This window comes from Castor canadensis, chromosome 11, assembly GCF_047511655.1.
Source record: "Castor canadensis chromosome 11, mCasCan1.hap1v2, whole genome shotgun sequence".
In the NCBI taxonomy this organism is placed as follows: domain Eukaryota; kingdom Metazoa; phylum Chordata; class Mammalia; order Rodentia; family Castoridae; genus Castor; species Castor canadensis.
The window spans coordinates 61,239,016-61,255,073 of NC_133396.1; positions in this window are offsets into that span (position 1 = coordinate 61,239,016).

Consider the following 16,058-nt stretch of genomic DNA (forward strand, 5'->3'; position numbering starts at 1 on the left):
ACCACCATCCAATCACTAGGTCCAAATCTTAGGGTTCCACATGGCTCCTCTTTTTCCTTCACTCCACACATGTGACACATCATGTCACAACAGTTCTCCCTTCAAACGCGATCCCAAACCTCTTTAGCATCCTGGACCTAACCACCACTATGGCTCATATGGACTTCTGTGACATCCTTCTTGCTGACCTGCTGGATTCTATCTTGCCTTTCTAAAAGGCATTCTCTTCATACCAAGGACAAATAGAAAACCTAAGTTAGATGATGCAGCCCCTGTTCCAAACAGTGACTTCCCTATGACACCAATGACAGCACTCAAACTTTCTCCTAGGCCAACTTGGGTTGGAACTCTACATGGTCTCCCCAGCTCTCCTCTCCTTCACCAAGCTCCAGCCATTCAGCCATTCTTTACTGTGTGTAAGGTAGGCCAAGTTCATTCCTTCAGGGCCTGTGCAATTACTGTTGCCTTCACTAGAACATTCTTCCTCTCAAATCTTACTTATTTCCTGCATCTCACTGCCTCAGAGAGACCTTCCCTGACCTCCCTTACTGAAATAGCCCTCAGTGCCTGTTGTTCTACCTCCTTAACTTGTGTATTTATTGGCTAATGTCTACTTCTCCCAACTGAATCTCCAGCATGTTGAGCCATGCCTGGTAGAAAGTAAGTCCTCAATAAATGTCTGTTCTGTAGAAGAAAAGGAGAGAGGGAAGAGAGAAGGAAATAACAATATTTGGAATTGATTTTATGTTTGAGTAGACAACTTTAATAATCCATATTTATACTGCTGCAGAAGTAAGCATTCAGCACACTTAACCCATTAGAACTCTTCAGTTACCTCTGTTGTCAGTAATGTTTGGAAAAGATGCTAATCCTTGTATGGTAGCATAAATAAGAAGCTCCTTAAATATAAATAGCCATAGGCCTGAAACACCACCATGTATAACTGGTAAGCGAGTGTGAGAATCAAATTCTTGCAGGGGCCAAATCCAGAGAATGTCTTCAATGACTTCAGTAAAAGTAATTTGGCCACATACAAAGGTACTGTTCTTGTTCAATTATGTACATTTTCATTATTGGAGACCTAAAATTGCCAAATAAACATAGAGGTCTAAATTATGTATTGAATATTCTATTATGTACACTCATATTAATTATGAGAGATTATTTTTCACTCAGTACTGTTGTCCTTTGAAATCTTACCCAGAAACATGCTTACAAAAAAATTGTCTGTATTGGATCTTTCACTTTTTTTTTTTTTTTTTTTTTTAGAAGATCTGGGTTCTTTATTTTTCTATTCAATAAATATTTGCTGAGGCGTTATTGAAGGCACAAGTTTTAATATGACTATATCCTTTTTTTTTTTTTTTTTTTCTTTTATTATTCATATGTGCATACAAGGCTTGGTTCATTTCTCCCCCCTGCCCCCACCCCCTCCCTTACCACCCACTCCACCCCCTCCCGCTCCCCCCCTCAATACCCAGCAGAAACTATTTTGCCCTTGTCTCTAATTTTGTTGTAGAGAGAGTATAAGCAATAATAGGAAGGAACAAGGGGTTTCACTTTTTTTCTTGTCAGACATTTATAAAGACTAGCTTTTTCCCCTCCTTCCCTGGGTAGAGACAGGGAGGTCCTGAAATGAGGTGTTTACTGAGCCCAAGTGAAAATTAACTTTGTACTTTATGAAAATGAGAAAGAAAGAGAGAGAGAAGAAAGAAAGAGAAAGAGAGAAGAGAGACAGAGAGAGAGAAAGAAAGAAAAAAAAGAAAGAAAACAGGTAAGTAAGCAAAAAGCTTCAAAAAATTGGTTTTGGGCAAAACTGGCTTAAATTACAGCTCTTTCCTTCTTTGTGTTCCAACAACTCCTCTGATGGTGGAGCACAGCAATTACAACTACAGGTATGGGAGGGAGTGTGACAGACCTGTGTGCAAGTTCTGGCCTGATAACTCTCAGTTGTATAGTATGGGGAAATTACTTAATCTGTCTTAGTTGCATCCATTCATTAACCAATAATTACTGAGTACCTACTTTGTGACAGGGCTGCTGTGCTAGGTTGATAGTGAGAATTCTATAAGATAATGTATGAGACGCTTCTAGCACCAAGCCTAGATCATTATTTATGTCTATTCAAGTTTTGTCATGTTGCACTTTCATTAATTTCTCTTAATAATCATCAGTGTTTGTAGTTCAGATCTTCTCATGGACCAAAGAATTGTTTTCAGACTGGGGATTTTTAAGAGGATGGCTTTTGTTACTTAAACATTTGTAAATTTCTGGCTTATTACTTTGTGATTGGAGAATGTAGACAGAAAAATTTCAGGTTTGGGAATTTAATATTCCCTTCAGAATTTAGTAGTTGACCAATATTTGTAAATTTTGGGTGGCGATATTGGGGTTTGAACTCAGGGCCTCATGCTTGCTAGGCAGGTGTGCTACTGCTTGAGCCACTCCACCAGCCCTTTTTTTGTGATGGGTATTTTTGAGATAGGGTCTCTTGAACTATCCACCTGGGCTGGCTTTGAACTGCAGTCCTCCTGATCTCTAGTCCTGAGTAGCTAGGATTACAGACGTGAGCCATGTCACCCAGCATTAATGTTTTATTGTCATTTGAATACGTATGTTCTCCATTCATGAGATACAAAGTTCAGTAAATGACATTTGAACTCAAGCTCCAAGAGAATGAAGACTTTATGCTCACTGCTAATGGATGTACAATGTATTTGCTGCTGACGTATTCCTGGCATCCAGCAAAGGGCCTGGCACACATCACGGGCATTCAATAGATATTTGTTGAATGAGTAATTAATCAATCAACCTGATTATTATTTTGATTCTCTAAATCTTTGTGCCATAGTATACTTTCCTTACTTTGACTGCCAAACACTGGTAAGTTGTGTTGCAGTTTCTACTGCCATTATGTTTTTGACAGGCTCCCGGTATATTTCTAACTCCGGCCACATTTCAATACGATATGACTTAGTGCTTAAAGAGTAAGGGCTGGTATACCAACAATGTAAATATATCCAATACCAGAACATACATATCAATATTTAAATATTTAACAAAACACTATAAGATATGACTTCATTTTACTATACTTTGTTTTTTGGTGCTTTTAAGACAGGGTCTCACTAATACGGCCCAGGCTAGCCTCAAACTCAAGATCCTCCTACCTCTTCCTCCCTGGTGCTTGGATTGGCAGACATGCACCACCACACCCAGCTTATGCATTTATTATTATTATTTTATTTATTTATTTTGGTGAGTCTGGGGTTTGAACTCAAGGCCTCACACTTGGTAAGCAGGCACTCTACTACTTGAGCCACTCTGCCAGTCCTGCATTTATTATTTTGAATAAGCAACATATAATAAAATTCAAAAGGTACAAAGATAAGGACTATGAATGTAGCTTAGTGGTAAAGCACTTGCCCAGCATTCATGAGGCCCAGTGTTCAGTCCCCAGCAATGCACAGAAAACAAAACAGTGAAAAGTAATTTTTCCTTCTCTCTGTGTCCCATTACCCAGATTCCCTCTGCTGAGGCAATACTGCTAATAGAATTTCAATAACTAGTTCAATTTAGAAGCATTTAACATTTTAAAATTAATTTTTAGATATTTACATGAATCGTTTTGACCTATATATTTGATATAGTCATTTTATGCTTTCTGTTTTTTATGCTTCCTTGATGTTTTGAAATTCTACTCTGTGGAGTAACTTTTCTTTGCTTTTATCTTCTCTGGTGACTTGGAAGGCATAATATCCCCCCTTTTACTTCTCTAATATTTTCCTTTAACATCTTCAAAAGATTTATTTGTTTGTTGTGCTGTGGACGGAAACCAGGGCCTGTACATGCTGAGCACATGCTGTACCACTGAGGTCTAGCCCCACGCCCAAAAGTATTCTTCTCTTTAACTGATATGTAACATTCATACTTATTTATGGGGTGAAGTATTATAATTCAATATATATGCATGGTGTACTGATTAAGTCAGGGTAATTAGTATTTCCAGCTCCTCAAATATTATCAGTTCTGCCAGGTGGCTCAGACCTGTAATCCTAGCTACTCAGGAGGCAGAGATCAGGAGAATTTAAGGTCAAAGACAGCCAGGGCAAATAGTTCATGAGACCCTATCTTGAAAAAAATCTATCACAAAAAAGTGCTGGTGGAACAACTCAGGGCCCTGAGTTCAAGCCCCAGTACTGAAAAAAAAATTATATATATATATATATTTATATATATATATATTTATATATATATATTTATATATTTTATATATATATATATATATAATTATATATATATATATATATTCAGTTCTATATATTGGAAACGTTCAAACTCTTCTCTAGTTATTTGAAATTACATAATAAATTGTTGTGGACTATAGTTATCTTACCAGGCTACAGAACGTTAGCATTCGTCTTCTCTCAAATTGAATTTTAGTATCTATTATTCACTGTGGTTTTTTTTTTTTTTTTCCAGTATTGGGGTTTGAAGTCATGGCCTTCACCTTGGGCTACTCCACCAGTCCTTTTTTTTTGTGATGGGTTTTTTTGAGACAGGGTCTCACAAACTATTTGCCTTGGCTGGCTTGGAATTGTGATCCTCCTGATCTCTGCCTCCTGAGTAAATAGGATTATAGGCGTGAGCCATGGGCACCTGGAGTAAAATTTTTTTTTATGTTTTTTTTTTTTGGTAGTATTGGGGCTTGAACTCAGGGCCTCATGCTTGGTAGACTTTGCTAGGCAGGCACTTTATCATTTGAGCCACTCCACCAGATTTTGAACTCAGGACTTCATGTTTGCAAAGCAGGCAAGCAGGCACTCTACTGCTTGAGTCACACCTCCAGTCCATTTTGTACTGGTTATTTTGGACATAGAGTCTTCTGAACTATTTGCCCGGGCTGGCCTTAAACTGCTATCCTCCTGATCTCAGCTTCCCAAGTAGCTAGGATTACAGGTGTGAGCCACCAGTGCCAGACTCCATTTTCCACTCTTAAAAAGGATTCTCAACCTGTATTTCTTGACTTATTAGAGTCAAGTATCAAATAAGGCCAAGCATGATGGTGTAAGCCTATAATCCCAGCACTTGAGAGACTGAGGTAGGAGGACAGAGAGTTCAAGGCCAGCCTGGGTCACAGAGTGAGAACTTGTCTCAAAACAAAACAAAACAAAAAATAATATATTATTATCCCCCATTTAAGTAAAGAAGTTGAGCATACCTTTCTCCCTCAGATGACACTGATGAAACTGGGGGTTATAGAAATAGATTATTTTATTATTATTAATTATTATTATTATTATTATTTGGCCCCATGGTTTAAAGAAGAATTATCCACCTATTATGGAATGAATTGTATCTCAAAAAAATTTCCTGTGTTGAAGTCCTAGCCCCCATTACCTTGGAATGTAAAGTCTTTAAAGAAGTAATTAAGTTAAAATAAGGTTCAATACAACTAGTATCCTTATAAAAAGAGGACATGTGGACACAGATACATCCAGGGAAGGGGGCATCATGTGAAGACACACAGAGAAGCCAGCCATTTACAAGCCAAGGAGAGAGGCCTCAGAGGAAACCAGTCCTGCCAGTGCCTTGGTCTCCGTCTTCCAGCCTCCAGAACCAAGAGAAAATAAACCTCTGTTACTTACATCACCCAGTCCGTGGTACTTTGTTACAGCAGCCCTTACAGATGAATATACTACCCAAAATAACTCAAGGAAAGCGGGAGCCATGTGGTCTTCTCACTGGGTGTGTCTGCAATAGTGCTCTAGGGAAGAACCTATAGAGGTGATGCAGCTGGGCTGCCACCTGCCAACACTCTTCCTTGCCCCTCAGGGATGCCTAATGAGGAGCCTCTAAAAGACAGTAAACAGGGTGTTCTCCTCCCCTGTTCAGGATGCTGCCTTACAAGCCTCCCCTCAAGTGAACAGTCACTACACCTAAGGAATTAAGCAGTCTTGATTCACCATCTCCACCCACTTGCAAATAACTCAGAGAGAGCTCCCCATCCCTAATTCTCCATCTCTGTGCACAATTCTCTCCTGATCTCTGCTGAGTTGGTAACTTTTCTCAGGAAATGAAACCCCTTCCTCTCTGAAGAAAAAAACCTATTCCAGATACTTCTTGAGTCTTGCAAATATTACAGCCAAATGCATTTTTTTATAGTATCAATGAGGGGGCAGAGTGAGTTATGGTTCTCTGGTCTCCAAAAGTCTCAGCTGTGACCAGGAAGAAGAAAGAAAAATCAAAGGGGCTATGACTGAGAGATTTCTAATGAAAATTTGAATTTGCAACCCTCTCTACCATCTGATTGCTTCCCTTCTGGATTCCATTTGGTCCTTTTGTGGATGTTAGTTTTCAAAAGTGGATGACTCTGGCCTGGCCATGCTCAAGAATATTCAACCCTCACCTCCAACCAGGTCTCATTACAAAACCACCTTAGTGACAATTCAGGAATCCCTCAAATAGCATCACTCTTATTCCCGGGTCTTCATTCACACCCTTCAGTTTCATGGTTTTAACTTCCCCACTTCAGGAAACAAAACCACTATTCACTTGGTTGCTCAAGCATCAAATTTACAGACATCTTTGATTTCCTTTTTCTTTCCATTACCTCCAACTTCATTCCATCCCCTGGTCCACACCTACATCCTTTCTCACCTGCACTCTCTCCTAACACCTGTTATCCCTGCTTGCAGTCTTCCCCTCCACAGTCTGTTCTCCAGTTACCACCAAACAGTTTTTGTAAAAATAAGGAAACCAGGCATGGTGGGGCACACCTATAATCCCAGCATTTGGAAGGCTCAGACAGCAGGCTTGAGAATTCTAGGCCAGCCTTGGCTACATAGCAAGGTCCTGTCTCAAGAAATCAATAAATAAGAGCTGAGTTGTAACTCAGCAGTAAAGTGGATACTTAGCATGTGTAGAGAACCCTGAATTCAAACCCCAGCACCAATAAATACACAAAATCATGCCACTTCCCTTCTTAAAGCCTTCCAAGGACTTCTAAACTCCTCACAAGGCCAACATGCTCCAGCACCCGCCTACCTCTCTGAGATCATCTTGGACCCTTCTTCCTCCTTCTTTAGATTAGAATCAGAAGATTCTAATATTTTCAAAGGTCAGTAATTTTTTGGTTCCTTTTGGTTCCTCAGTGTAAACTCTTTCCCCCTCTGATGGACTTTGTTCCCTCAACCCAGGATGTTCTCTAGCTCCAACTCATCTTGTGTCTTCCTTCTCCAAGTTTCCTCTTTCTGAGAGGAGGTAACAGAACATTGTGGTCAAGACTCTGAGATAAACTGTCTAGATCTGAAACCAGACACTTCCAGTTTTCTCATCTACAAAACAGGGAGATAATAAATCCAATTCTTCATACTTTTGTTGTGAGAATTATGGGAGTTAATATTAGAGCCTAGCATACAGGTTAACTGTTATTATGTTAGTTATATTAGTATATCTTGCAAGCCCATTGCAAATGTTTGTAGGGCTCAGGACAGCAGCATAAATGGATGCTCACATCTCAGAAATCTAAATATACATCAAACCATGACCAAAGCTTGGCCCACATTCACAACCTTAGCCTGTTCACCTGGGATTGACCTTACAAATCCAGAGGCTGAAGGAGCCACGGTCTCCCCCGGATGTGAGCTGCCTCCTGCAAGCTCAAGGGTAACCCAGAACTACAAAAAAGAAAAAGAAAAAAAGTATATTCTAGAGCCAGCCATAGTACTGCATACCCATGGTCCCAGCTACTTGAGAAGCTGAGTCAGGAGGACTGCTTGAACCCACAAGTTCAAGACCAAACTGAGTAACACAGGGAGGCCCCATTTCAAAAACAAAAAGTTTGAGAAACATTTGATCTAAGCTGCCAGGTAGGGGTCTCTCTTGCCCAGACCTAAGTGTAGCTCTGATTCTCTGGCCACCAAATCTAAAGAAGTCACACCGCAGCCACCCTCTATCCCATCATCCTATGTATTTCCATCCCAGAACTTGGCATAATTCCTCATTTCTAACTTATTGCCCATCTCCACAAATTATGACATACACTATGGGACGTTCCTTTTCTGTCAAGTTTAGTGCTATATCCACTGAGTCCAGAACTTGGCCTAAACTCACCTTCCCTGCATCTGAGAACACCTTTCTCCACTGTAACCCCATTATTATGTAGCACCCATAGTAGTTACACTACTATACTTGGTTTTGGTTATTTGAGACTGGGATTTTCTTTATTGCCCAGGCTGGCCTGGAACTTGCTATCTAGCTCAGGCTAGCCTAGAACTTCAGATCCTCCTGCCTCAGCCTCCAGAATGCTGGGATTATAGCTGTGAGCCACCACTCCTGACACAATTCTTTCTTAACACTTAATTGTTTTTATTTTATGCCAATTCAAAGGTCTTTTGGTGGTGAAGGAGATGAAGGTGAATGATGGGGCAGTGAGTCTAAGGTACATTGTAAGCATATATAGAAATAGCACAATGAAATCCCCTTATACAACTAATATATGCTAATAAAAATGTTTTTTAAATGTCTGATTTGTTTACATATTCATGCTTATTAAAACTACATAATTCAGAAAAATAAGTTTGAATTTATCATCCAATCTTAATCATAATTACCTTTTTAGTGAACAATAAATTCAGTGTTTTATATGAATGGAATTTTACACCTTATACATGGAATTATCAGTCTCAATTCTTTATTTCCTAGTAGTAGTAGTTTACATCCTCACCCACATCATGAGGGTCAGAGTGGGCTGAGTGACTGTGACTTTGAGCTTGGACACATGGTTTGCAATGTTCAGTGTGGTCCTCATGACCTGTTTGGATAAACAGGATATAAATGTATGTGAGGAGAGCAAGAGCATTAGTGTGACTAGACAGTGGCATTTGGCTTATTGTGCTAGGGGTAGGGTTTCCTTAGAAAGTTCTGCCTCTTGAACCTGTCCTCCAAAATGGCATCTGTGGTATAGATCTGAGCAAAGTCCACAGCCTGGAGGAAGTTCCTGTGGCTTGGACACCTGCAGTAGAACCACCAAGTCAAAGCAGCCTGAATCAAGAGGACCAGGGTCTACCTAATGACTGGTGAACATACACCAAATGCTGAGGTCTTGCCATTGGTCCACACCAACAGTGGACAAAACACAGTGCAATCATACTTTTGTTATACAAACATAGTTAATGCTCTCATTTTTGTGTTATGTCATTATAGTGATTCATACACATATATGAGGAGCTTGCCTTGTTTGTAACACAATATTTAAATAACTATATGTATTTTGGCATCTGGTTTTTCTGATGGTTGAAATCTTTCCAAGTCAATTGTATGGATTTAATTCATTCAACTGACTATATAATAATTGACGGCATAAATGAATTACAGCTTATTTACCTGTTTTCTGTTAATGGGTATTCAGGTTTTTTGTTTGTTTCTTTCTTTCTTTGTTTTTGGCGGTGCTGGGGCTTGAACTCAAAGCATCACATTTGCTAGGCAGGTGCTGTCCCAGTTTAGCCACTCTGCCAGCCCAGGTATTCAGTTTTAATCCACTCTAAACAGTGCTGTAATAAACATTAAACATTCCTATTCAATTCTCATAAAACTATGGGGACAGTGTGCATGTGCATGCTTGTGTGTGTGTGTGTAAAATAAATTGGTTAAAATATTCTAAAAATCTGATGCTTCTGAATCACTTTCTGACATTCAATGGCTGTTTCATCCACACAATATTCTCATCTGTACCAGCAACTTTTTTTTTTTTTTTTTTTTTGTGGGACTGAAGTTTGAACTTAGGGTTTCATGCAAAGCAGGTGCTCTACCACTGGAGCCACAACTCCAGCCCTTCCTTCCCTCCCTCCCTTCCTTTCTTCTTTCTTTCTTTTCTTTCTTCAGTACTGGGGTTTGAGCTCAGGGCCTTACACATGTTAGGCAGGTGCTTTACCACTTGAGCTGATCCACCAGCCCTTTTTGTGTGTGTATGTTGGGTACTTTTGAGATAGACTCTTGCTTTTGTTGAAGGCCTTGAACCTTGACCTTCCTGATCTCTGCCCCCCACATAGCTAGGATTAAAGGCTTAAGCCATCAACACATCTCTTAATAGTGTTCCACTTTTGCTGGGCGCCAGTGACTCACACTTGTAATCGATTCTAGCTACTCAGGAACCAGACATTGGAAGGATTGAGGTTTGAAAACATCTGGGGCAAATAGTTCATGAGCCCCTATCTTGAAAAACCCATCACAAAAAAGGGCTGTTGAAGTGGCTCAAGGTGTAGGCCCTGAGTTCAAACCCCAGTACTGTTAAAGAAAAAAAAAAGTGTTCCACTTTTGTCTCTTAGGTTTTCTTCCAATCTGTTGGCATGTTATTGTTTTACTGGTAGTGTCAACAAAATTGACAATTTCACTAACATCAAATTTTCCTTGCTACTTTGTTTCCAGGCCTTTCTGAATACTTCATTAGCTTTTTGTGTGTGGGGGCTGGAGCCAAGGGCACTGTGGCATGCACCTGTTCTCCCAGCTACTTAAAAGGCTGAGGCAAAAGCATCCCTTGAGCCCAGCAGATGCAGACCAGCCTGGGGGCAACTTAGATCCTGTCCCAGAAAAACAAAACAAAAAAATATATATACATGTGTGTAGATACATGTAGATGTGTGTATATACATATATGTATATAGAATTTTTTTATTTTAAGAGAAGTTTTAGGCTCAAAGAAAAACTGGGCAGAAAGTTCACATGTACTCACTCCTTCACACATGCACACCCTCTCCCATTATCAACATCCTGTACAACAGAGAAACATTTGGAACGATCAATCAACCTATATTTACATTGTTATCAACCAAAGTCCATAGTTGACATTAAGTTCACTCTTGGTGTTGCAGTCTATGGGTTTGGACAAATATATAATGACATGTGTCCACCAATATAGTATCAAACAAAGCAGTTTCAGTTCCCTAAAATAAAAGTCCTCTGTGTTCCATGTGTTAGGCCCTCCCTCCACTCGCAATCCCTGGCAACCACTGATCTTGTCACTGTCCCCATAGTTTTATGTTTCCAGAATGTTGTATATTTGGAATCCCATAGATATAGCCTTTTCAGATTGCCTTCTCTCACTTAGTGCTATGTATCTAAGGTTCCCTCCAGGCTTTGTGATGATTTGATGGCTCATTTCTTTTTAGCACTGAGAAATATTTGAATACCTAGATGTTCTATAGTTTATCCATTCACCCACTAAAGGACACCTTGACTGCCTTCAAGTTTTGGCAATGTGAATAGAGTTACTATGCCCTTCCACGTGCAGGTTTTTGTGTGAACATAGTTTTCAAGTGCCCAAGAAGTAGGATTGCTGGACTGTACAGTAACAATGTGCTTACTTTTGTAAAAAACCACTAAGCTTTCTTCCACAGGGCTGCACCACTTTGCATTCCTACCAACAATCAATGAGCATTCCTGTTGCTCCACATCCTCACCACCATTTGGTGTTGCCTGTGCTTTGGATTTTGGCCATCCTGATAGATGTGCTGGGTATGTAGTGGTTTCTCATTGTTTTGCTGGTGTGCAGTCCCCTAATAACATGTGAGGAGGAGCCCAGGCTGGCCTTGAACTCCTCATTCTCCTGTGAGTGCTCATTGAGAGACACCTTTTCATATGTTTATCGACATCTATTTATTTATTTATTTATTTATTTATTATTTATTTGCGAGACAGGGTTTCACTAGGCAGCCCAGGCTGGCCTTGAACTCACAATCCTGCCTTAGCCTACTGAGTGCTGGGATTATAGGCACACCCCTTTTGCCCATTTTTAAATCAAGTTGTTTATTTTCTTATTATTGAGTTTTAAGAGTGCTTTGTGCATTTTGTCTTTTGCAAATATTTTCTCCTAGTCAGTCTGTGGTTTGTCTTCTTGTTCTCTCTCTCTCTCTCTCTCTCTCTCTCTCTCTCTCTCTCTCTCTCTCTCTCAGGAGGGGATAATGGGATTTGAACTTGGGGTTTCACACTTGCTAGGCAGGCACTCTACATCTTGAGCCACACCTCCAGCCTTTTTTGCTCTGGTTATTTTTGAGATGGGGTCTTGCTTTTTGTCTAAGCAGGCCTGAACCACCATTCTCTTATTTATGCTTCCTGGATGACAAGCACACACCACCATGCCCAGTTTTGTTGTTGTTGTTGTTGTTGTTATTGTTGAAAACAGATCTCCAGAATTTTTGTTTGGGCTGGCCTGAAACCTCAGTCCTGATTCCAGACTCCCACTAGATGGACTGACAGGTGTGAGCCACTGGTGTCAGCTTTTTGTTTGTTTTGTTTTGCAGTGCTGGAGTTTGAACTCAGGGTCTATAAGTTGAGCCACTCCATCAGTCCTTTTTCATGATGGGTTTTTTCAAGATAGGGTATCATGAACTATGCCTGGGCTGGCTTTGACCCGGAAACCCCCTAATCTCTGCCTCCTGAGTAGCTAGGATCACATGTATGAACCACCAGTGCCTGACTTGGCTTTAAAAAAAAAAAAGATGGGGTCTCATTGGACTGGGGGCATGGCTCAAGCACTAGAATGCCTGCTGGGCAAGTGCAAGGTCCCTGAGTTCAAATTCCAGCACAGGGAGGGAGAGAAAGAGAGGGAGGAGGAAGGGAAGGAGGAAGAGGAAGAGAAGGAGGGGGAGGAGGGGGAAAAGGAGTAAGAAGAGGGAAGAAATGGGGTCTCACTATGCTACGCAGACTGGAGTTCAGTGGCTACTCACCGGTGCAATCCCACTACTAATTTTAGTGTGAAAACCTGACTGGCGTAGCTTACTATGGCGCTAACCACTGGGCTCAAACAATCTTCCTTCCTCAGGCTCCTGAGTAGCTGGGACTAAGGGAGGGAGATCGGAAGAAAACAGACTAGGCGTGAGTCCTGAGAAAGTAGCAGGGAGGTAGGGACGGCATAGCAGAGAGATAAAAACTGAGAAATCTGAACATGAGGAAGGTCACGTAGCACCAGGGAAGGGAAAGTCACGTAGCACTAGGATAAAGTAGCCAATAATATTAAATATAACTATGCATAGATTAGGCCTTGCTTTTTGCTTCTGTAACCTGCATGCAAGGGTATATAAGGTATATAAGGGTATATAACCCCTTTGCTCTCGGGGCTCAGCCTTTGGACATGAGTCTGCAGCGTCTGTGCTGGCACAATAAAACATTGCTTCCTGCTAATTGCCTCAGAGTCCTGTGTCTCAGCTAGCAAACTCCCACAATACTGCCACTGTGCCCAGCTGTCTTCTCTGTGACGGTATCTTTCATAGAGCACATATTTTAAATTTTAGTGAAGTCCAGATTATCAATCATTTCTTTCACAGTTAATACTTTAGCATTTAGTATTTAGTGTTGTACTAAAAAAATCATTACCAAACTAGAGTCATCTAGATTTTCTCCTATGTTATCTTCTGGGGACTTTGTGGTTTTGCATTTAGGTCCATAAACCATTTTTAGGTAAAAGATGCAAGGTATTTGTGTACATTTTTCTTTCTTCTTTCCTTTCTTTTTGCCATTGAATTGCCTTTGCTCTCTGGTCAAAGATCACTTGACTGTATTTGTGTAGGCTTATTTCTGGACGCTATTCTGTTTCATTAATCTACTTGTCAGTACAATAATGTCTTGGCTTCTGTTGCTTTATAGTAAGAGTGTGTGTGTGTTGGCAAAGCAGAGACTCTACCACTTGAGTCATGTCCCCAGTCTTTTTTTTGGCTTTAGTTTTCAGGTAGGATCTTGTGTTTTTTTGCTAGGGTGGTCTAGACTAATATCCTCCTACTTATACCTCTCATGTAGCTGGGGTGACAGGCACAGACCAACACCCCCAGCTTTTTTGTTGAAATGGAATCTGGAATCTTGTTAACTTTGTGCTTGAGCTGACCTCAAACTGACTTCTCCCAATTTCTGCCACCCAAATACCTGGGATTACAGGTATGAGCCACTGTGCCCAATTTATAGTAGTCTCTTCTTCTTTTTCTTCTTCTTCTTCTTCTTTTCTCTCTCTCTCTCTCTCTCTCTCTCTCTCTCTCTCTCTCTCTCTCTCTCTGTCTCTCTCTTATCTGGTACTGGGGTTGGAACTCTGGGTTTTTCACTTACCAAGCAGGTGCTCTATCATTTGAGCCATGCCCCCAGCCCTAGTAACTCTTGAAGTCATTAGTGTTGGTCCTTTGACTTTGTTTTTTCTTTCAATATTGTGTTGGCTATTCTATGTCTTTTGCCTCTCCATAAATTAGAATCAATTTCTCAATACCCACAAAATAACTTGTTGAATTTTGATTGGGATTATATTGAACACATAGATCAAGCTGGAAGAAGTGACATATTGACAGTGTGAGTCCTCATATACATGAATATAGTATATTTTTCCATGTTTAGATCTTTGATTTCCAACAGATTTCTAGTTTTCTTCTTCTAGATTTTATAATACTTTGTCAGATCAGTATTTTGCAGTACTAAAGTTCGAACTCAGAACCTTGCCCTTGCTAGTCAGGGTCTCTACCACTTGGGCCATGCTCTCAGCCCCATATCATTTGTATCTAAGTACAGCCATGTGCCACATAGTTATGTTTCAGTTGACAATAGATAACCTATAAGATGGGTAGTCCCAGAAGATTTTATTGCCTAGTGATGTCATAGCCACCTTAGTTTGTGCAAGTACACTGTGATGTACAATGGCAAAATCACGTAACAATGCATTTATGAGAGCATATGCCATCTTTAGGTGACACATGACTGTATTTCACTTCAGGAGATGCTAATATAAGTGGTGTTGTGCTTTTTGAAGACACTTTAGATGGCCTCTTAACTCAAGAAGTGTAGTACAAACAGAGCACATAACTCAGTTGAGGTGATAACAATATGAATGGCTATGATCGAGTTGTCTTAAATGCAGGGAAAATCTACCATGCTTACAAGACACCATTAATGTATGCTAGATCCTAATCTCAGAGATGTTAAAATATACAGAAAATGTATGAGTTAGGATGGACAGAATATGGTTAGGGTTCAAAGAATTAATAATGGCACTCACCCAATTTCATGAATCCTTGTAACCAACTTCAAGCCCAAAATAACTAGCAAATTTCCCCTTTTCTCAGTCTATATCCTACAAGAAAGCAAATCTAACTGATCCACTCTTTAGCTTTATGGATTGCTAGTCTCTGTTTATTACTCTGGTTGCTTATAACAGACCCAAGTTAACAATGTCTCAAACAGGATAGGACTTCATTTCTTGCTCACAAAACAGTTAGAAGGTAGGTGGCCCAAGGTTGTAAGTGTTTCTGCACCTCCAGGCTATCCAGGGGCCCATGCTCCTCAGATGCTGTTTTACTATCTTTAGGGGCTATGCTCATCCACAGAGTCCAAAGGCTCAACTCTAGGCCTGTATTCCTGCCAAGAAGAAGGAGAAAGTGAGGGCATGCTTATTTCCTACACCACCACCAAAGTTAAACATCACTTCTGCCCTTTCTTCCAGGACATAACTTGGTCACAAGACCATAGTTAGTTGCAAGAGAATCTGAGAATGTAGTTTTTAGCTGAGCAGCCATATTCCCAGCTAAAAAGTCTATTACCACATTAAAATAAAGAATGGGCTGACTCCCTATCTCTGCCATATACGGGTCAGGCATATATTTCTGCTCTACTGAGCTATGGACAAGGAGTATGGGGTCATACGAGTTAGACAGATTCCCCGGAAGGGATAATTGTCCATCATCTGTTCCATCCTTTGTCTTTCATAATAGTTCCCTTAATTTTCCAGCTTGGTGGTTAAGATGGAATTGAGGTCTTCTCCCGTTCTGGAGTGGTCCCTAAGCGCATCAAGTCAATTCACATGTTCCCACCCCCAGTCCACAGTGACCTGGCTCAGGGACAGGCACCGAACCTGGCCAAGCAAAGGAGAAGTTTGGAGGGGTAACATGGGAAAGAAGCTTCCTCTCTTCCAGGAAAACACAAAGAGATTCTCTTGCTCCGATGGAGTGATGTAAAGACATGAGGTCTGGAACTGATGGCAGCAAATCCTGCCATCAGGAAGAGCACCCAGCTGAAGGAAGTAGCCCACACCA